Genomic DNA, 7,422 nt, shown 5'->3' on the forward strand with positions numbered 1-7,422 from the left:
AAAGGAAACTCAATGTAGCCTCAACTAGTCCGCTTACTAGCTGTTTTACATAGACCTAGATCTTATTCAACAGCTCCATTCTCCCCATACACAATGATGTGCATTTTTACTGTATTCTGTACATTTTCTGACAGCCAATAATACAAGCTAAATAATTGTTTTTTCAGGCATAGTAATAAGGCACCATATTGTTAAAATGTGAATTTAAAGTAAAAAAATGTAATTGTACAATTTGAAACATTAGAATAATTGAATAAGACCTAACAAAGCTTACATGCGCTATAATTATTTCACGGAGGGTGTTGAAGGCCTGCAGCAGGAACATGGATATATTTTTACTGAAACATTTTTTTATTATGTTACTTTGTATGTAGGCCAATGGTTGGCCTCAGCTGTATAAACTTATCCTGCAGATTTTACTTTATATTAAATACTGCATTGTCTTCCTAATGTTAACAAAAATGTATTTTAAATGTAATTAAAGTATTACAACAGTGCTATTTTCTAATAATATTACAGAAATTGGTACAGATAAAGCATCCCCTTATTTTGCAGATGTTTTTTATGAAGAGATCTTTAAAATTATTTGCAAACCTATTGTATAAATGAATGGTCAACTTGCACTCAAATTAAAATAAATGGTTTATCATGAAGAATGTTGTCAACTTGTTATTTTCCCAACCATTTGCCTTTTAAAAAGTACTCCATGTGAGGGCAGTATTACACAAACTGTATAGTTTGTCTGCTACTTGCAACTTCTATTCTGGATGGAAAATACAGGGCATTTGTGTGTTTTTTTGGGTCAACAATAGCCTTGAAACTATTATGAGTCTTTCCTTTCGCCATACATGCAGATGAGAAGTGTAGTCTACCGTGTACCCTAACTATGGCAATAGAGTATTCTTGTGTATCTTCTTCGACCGCTGGTTCATGGGATAAACAGCCTTCCTCGATCAGACATGTTATATCATAGTGCACATCGAGCCCCAAGTTAAATCGGGTCCTATTCGCTCCTCTCTTCAGCCTTTGAATTGCTAATCATGGAGTCGCGTAATAGAAATGCATATTAAATGTGCCCATTCTACCTCATTTTACGTCTTCTAAGCCAATTGGCCCAAGAATATTATTATGCCATTTTTTTTTTTTTAGCAAAGTGAACTATCTAATACTCTTCCACCCTTTCTTTATTGCCTTTCATCTTTGTTGATGTATTCTGTTTTTAATGTTCCATTTTTTTATTTCATTGAGTCTTTAGACTATCAATTGTGGACAATGTGTTCCACCCGCAATAGCCGTCAGTGGGTCCTTACCGATACCGACGTCATTAAGAACCGCTGCATCATCGAGAGTATCATGACTGGCTGCATAACTGCTTGGTATGGCAAATGCACAGCCCTCGACCGCAAAGCACTACAGAGGGTGGTGCGAACAGCCCAGTACATCACTGGGGCCGAGCTCCCTGCCCTCCAGGACCTCTATCAGGCGGTGTCAGAGGAAGGCCCAGAAAATTGCCGTAGACTTCAGCCTCCCAAGCCATAGACTGACTCTGCTACTGTCTGGCAAACGGTACCGTAGCATTGGCTCTCGAACCATCAGGGGAAGGAAAAAAATTAAAATGAATGCACTCGCTACTTGGATAAGTCTGCTAAATGACAAAATAGCTTCTACCCCCAAGCCATAAGACGGCTAAATACCTCATTAAATGGTTACCTCGACCCTATTTTGCACAGACTATGCACGCTTTAGATGGGTTGGCTGACAATGTCACAAACGATGCCCGCGCATCGATGAGGCAGAAGGATGGGTGGTGTTATGATTCTGAAAGGTCAGAGCTCTAGCAACAATGACAAGAAGCTGCCATGTTGGGAATCGTATGTGGCTCTGGAGAAAACCAGGCACAGCTCATCACCCCGTCTAACACCATTCCTACCGTGAAGCATGGTTGTGGCAGCATCACGCTATGCGGATGCTTTAAATAGAGCCAAATACAGGCAAATCCTTGATGAGAACCCGCTTCAGAGTGCAAATGACAGACTAGGGCGAAGATTTACATTCCAACAGGACAACGACCCCAAGCATTCAGCCAAAGCTGGAATGGCTTCAGAACACATGTGAATGTCCTTGAGTGACCCAGCCAAAGCCCAGAATTGAATCCCATTTCAAATCTGAACTAAATTAAATTGCTGTTCACCGCCGCTCCCATCTAACTTAACAAAGCTTGAAAAAATCTGCTAGGAAGAATGGGAGAAAGTCCCTAAAACCAAATGTGCAAAGATGATTTAGACATACCCAAGATGACTGAAAGCTGTAATCGCTGCCAAATGTGGTTCTACAAAGTATGGAATAAGCATGTGAGATATAGTTCAGTTTCAATAAATTTGCCAAAATTTCTAAACACTTTTTTACTGTGTCATTATGGGGTATTGAGTGTAGATGGGTAAGAGAAATACATTTCATCCATTTTGAATCCAGGCTGTAACAACAAAATGTGGAATAAGTCAAGAGGTATGAATACTTTCTGAAGGCGCTGTACACACACACTCCACTGACACACAACCCACACAAGCATACATATACACATTTACACATAATTTGCTGCTGCTACTCTGTTCTTTGTTTTAGTTTTGTCTATCCTGATGCCTAGTCACTTTACCCTGCTTTCATGTACATGTCAACCTCAAGTACCTCGTACCTCTGCACATTGATCTGGTATTCCCTGTATATACAGTGGGGCAAAAAGGTATTTAGTCAGCCACCAATTGTGCAAGTTCTCCCACTTAAAAAGATGAGAGGCCTGTAATTTTCATCATAGGTACACTTCAACTATGACTGACAAAATGAGAAAAATAAATCCAGAAAATCACATTGTAGGATTTTTAATGAATTTATTTGCAAATTATGGTGGAAAATAAGTATTTGGTCAATAACAAAAGTTGATCTCAATACTTTGTTATATACCCTTTGCTGGCAATGACAGAGGTCAAACGTTTTCTGTAAGTCTTCACAAGGTTTTCACACACTGTTGCTGGTATTTTGGCCCATTCCTCCATGCAGATCTCCTCTAGAGCAGTGATGTTTTGGGGCTGTTGCTGGGCAACACGGACTTTCAACTCCCTCCAAATATTTTCTATGGGGTTGAGATCTGGAGACTGGCTAGGCCACTCCAGGACCTTGAAATGTTTCTTACGAAGCCACTCCTTCGTTGCCCGGGCGGTGTGTTTGGGATCATTGTCATGCTGAAAGACCCAGCCACGTTTCATCTTCAATGCCCTTGCTGATGGAAGGAGGTTTTCACTCAAAATCTCACGATATATGGCCCCATTCATTCTTTCCTTTACACGGATCAGTCGTCCTGGTTCCGGTGCAGCAAAACAGCCCCAAAGCATGATGTTTCCACCCCCATGCTTCACAGTAGGTATGGTGTTCTTTGGATGCAACTCAGCATTCTTTGTCCTCCAAACACGACGAGTTGAGTTTTTACCAAAAAGTTATATTTTGGTTTCATCTGACCATATGACATTCTCCCAATCTTCTTCTGGATCATCCAAATGCTCTCTAGCAGACTTCAGACAGGCCTGGACATGTACTGGCTTAAGCAGGGGGACACGTCTGGCACTGCAGGACTTGAGTCCCTGGCGGCGTAGTGTGTTACTGATGGTAGGCTTTGTTACTTTGGTCCCAGCTCTCTGCAGGTCATTCACTAGGTCCCCCCCGTGTGGTTCTGGGATTTTTGCTCACCGTTCTTGTAATCATTTTGACCCCACGGGGTGAGATCTTGCGTGGAGCCCCAGATCGAGGGAGATTATCAGTGGTCTTGTATGTCTTCCATTTCCTAATAATTCCTCCCACAGTTGATTTCTTCAAACCAAGCTGCTTACCTATTTCAGATTCAGTCTTCCCAGCCTGGTGCAGGTCTACAATTTTGTTTCTGGTGTCCTTTGACAGCTCTTTGGTCTTGGCCATAGTGCAGTTTGGAGTGTGACTGTTTGAGGTTGTGGACAGGTGTCTTTTACACTGATAACAAGTTCAAACAGGTGCCATTAATACAGGTAACGAGTAGAGGACAGAGGAGCCTCTTAAAGAAGAAGTTACAGGTCTGTGAGAGCCAGAAATCTTGCATGTTTGTAGGTGACCAAATACTTATTTTCCACCATAATTTGCAAATAAATTCACTAATCCTACAATGTGATTTTTCTGGATTTTTTTTCTCACTTTATCATAGTTGAAGTGTACTTATGATGAAAATTACAGGCCTCATCTTTTTAAGTGGGAGAACTTGCACAATTGGTGGCTAACTAAATACTTTTTTGCCCCACTGTAGCTTCATTCTTATGTATTTCATTCCTTTTGTCTTTTTTACTACATTGTTCGGAAGGGCTCGTAAGCAAGCATTTCACAGCTGTATTTGGCGCATGTGACATAAAATGTCCTTTAAATTGAAACCGGTTTTTATAGAAGACCATATTGTTAGATTGGTGAGGCTTTGTGTTCCTGTTAAATTACTTCCATTGAGTCCCTTGTAGAGCTTAAAGGAGGAATCCTACAGCACATCTACCAGAGGTGATCATACAGCTTCAGGTTCTGAGACATTTGGTGCTTGCGATTGCTCTGTAATAGTGATTGCAACCTATTATGCCCCACCCCCTCCTTCAAAAGAGAGTTCAAAGGATGACTAGATAAATGATAGGCTCTGTCTCAAATGGCTCCCAATTCCCTATATAAGCACAACTTTTGATCATTTGGGACTCCACCAGAGACTCCACTCACTGGTGTATAACATGGATAGTAGAGTACTTATCTGGGGAGACGCAAGAAAATAAAATTGTGGCTTGCTCTTCAGCAGTAACCTACATTGCTATTATTTATAATGTATATTGGAGATCCATCTATATGCCCTTGTAGCTTTGTATTTCATCTCAAAGCATTTAGCCCATGGGCCCTCCCTGGTTCTGCCTTATTCAAGTTGCCATTGGAAACAATATGGTCCTGCTGAAAAAGTGTTAAATGGCGTTTCCTCTGAAGCAGATTATCAAAATCTTGTTAACCATTTCAAATACCGAAACAAAGGAAGGTATATTTAATGTACCTTCTTTGGCTCCTGGAAATGGTGGACCTTTCCAAGCTACTAAGACAGTAAGCCTGATGTACTGTGAGATTTTCGTTCTGGGTTATGAGAGTATGACACTTTAACAACCCAATACCTTTCCCTATGCAATGGACTGACAGTGGACGGATCTCTCTCTACCATGTAATTGTTGTAGTCATGTAGACTACTTTAGGCTTAGTTCCCCGTGACAGACGTTTGATTCTGGGTAACAAATCTATTCTATTGCACAACAGGTAAATGGAAGGTTTTGAAGTGTAATTACAGTTATTCAGCTGAGCTGAATGTCAACTGGCACTATACCACTACTTACTTGTTCACAAAACACCCACTTATCTACCCATCTATTTCTGTCTATGTATTTGTTCACTTTAGTAAATTATCCTGTACAGGACAACGTTGATCATGGATCTGAATTTGTGTTAATTTTGCTCCATTATAATGTTTTTATCAACACTATGCCTTTGGAACACAGTTGCTTGGTAACTATGGACAAATCTGATATATGGAAGGGATCATGGTTGTGTTGTCGATCTGGTATATTACAGTAATGAGAGACAATTCCTTTCTCATACAGTTCTTCTCTCAGATGTATTATACTGTATATGTGAAGTGATACAACGTGTGAAAGTGACACTTACTCTATCCTCATTTTGTAGGCTAAGAATTAACCTCAAATGTGCATAGTCAAAGTCATGAAAAAGTGGCCATTTAATCAATTTAATTCCATCGGTCACAATATTGCCTTAATTTTCAATACATTGAATCCATGATGCTCATGGTATAATAAAATATCTTAATGGGAAAATACAATAGCTCAAATTTTTAAATATAAGCAGATTTTTTTTTTTTTTAGTAGATAGAAATTTTGTTCGACTATAGATATACTTGATCAAGAGAGTTTACAGATCATTTCACCATTATCCATTAGCCTTTACATACAGTATGTTTAAATCAGTGATTTTGAGTGTGAAATGTCATATTTGTTTATTTCAGGGGGAATTGGCCATGTATAGACCCATAAACTGAATGAATGTAATAATTTAACAAATAAAACATATCAATAGGTTTGTTTAGTGTCTCTTGCACAATGGTAGTGAGTTTTGATGACTAGTCACAAGGGTAGATCTGGTTTATATTAGTATTGGAACATAGCCATAGGTGCAGACCTGGTTCGTATGGGTATTTCTGCTGAGATATGCAGGAGTAGATCTGGTTTATATTAGTATTGGAACATAGCCATAGGTGCAGACCTGGTTCGTATGGGTATTTCTGCTGAGATATGCAGGAGTAGATCTGGTTTATATTAGTATTGGAACATAGCCATAGGTGCAGACCTGGTTCGTATGGGTATTTCTGCTGAGATATGCAGGAGTAGATCTGGTTTATATTAGTATTGGAACATAGCCATAGGTGCAGACCTGGTTCGTATGGGTATTTCTGCTGAGATATGCAGGAGTAGATCTGGTTTATATTAGTATTGGAACATAGCCATAGGTGCAGACCTGGTTCGTATGGGTATTTCTGCTGAGATATGCAGGAGTAGATCTGGTTTATCAGAGTATTGGAACATAGCCATAGGTGCAGACCTGGTTCGTATGGGTATTTCTGCTGAGATATGCAGGAGTAGATCTGGTTTATATTAGTATTGGAACATAGCCATAGGTGCAGACCTGGTTCGTATGGGTATTTCTGCTGAGATATGCAGGAGTAGATCTGGTTTATATTAGTATTGGAACATAGCCATAGGTGCAGACCTGGTTCGTATGGGTATTTCTGCTGAGATATGCAGGAGTAGATCTGGTTTATATTAGTATTGGAACATAGCCATAGGTGCAGACCTGGTTCGTATGGGTATTTCTGCTGAGATATGCAGGAGTAGATCTGGTTTATATTAGTATTGGAACATAGCCATAGGTGCAGACCTGGTTCGTATGGGTATTTCTGCTGAGATATGCAGGAGTAGATCTGGTTTATCAGAGTATTGGAACATAGCCATAGGTGCAGACCTGGTTCGTATGGGTATTTCTGCTGAGATATGCAGGAGTAGATCTGGTTTATATTAGTATTGGAACATAGCCATAGGTGCAGACCTGGTTCGTATGGGTATTTCTGCTGAGATATGCAGGAGTAGATCTGGTTTATATTAGTATTGGAACATAGCCATAGGTGCAGACCTGGTTCGTATGGGTATTTCTGCTGAGATATGCAGGAGTAGATCTGGTTTATCAGAGTATTGGAACATAGCCATAGGTGCAGACCTGGTTCGTATGGGTATTTCTGCTGAGATATGCAGATCTGGTTTATATTAGTATTGA

This window comes from Oncorhynchus keta, chromosome 19 (genome assembly GCF_023373465.1).
Source record: "Oncorhynchus keta strain PuntledgeMale-10-30-2019 chromosome 19, Oket_V2, whole genome shotgun sequence".
Lineage (NCBI taxonomy): Eukaryota > Metazoa > Chordata > Actinopteri > Salmoniformes > Salmonidae > Oncorhynchus > Oncorhynchus keta.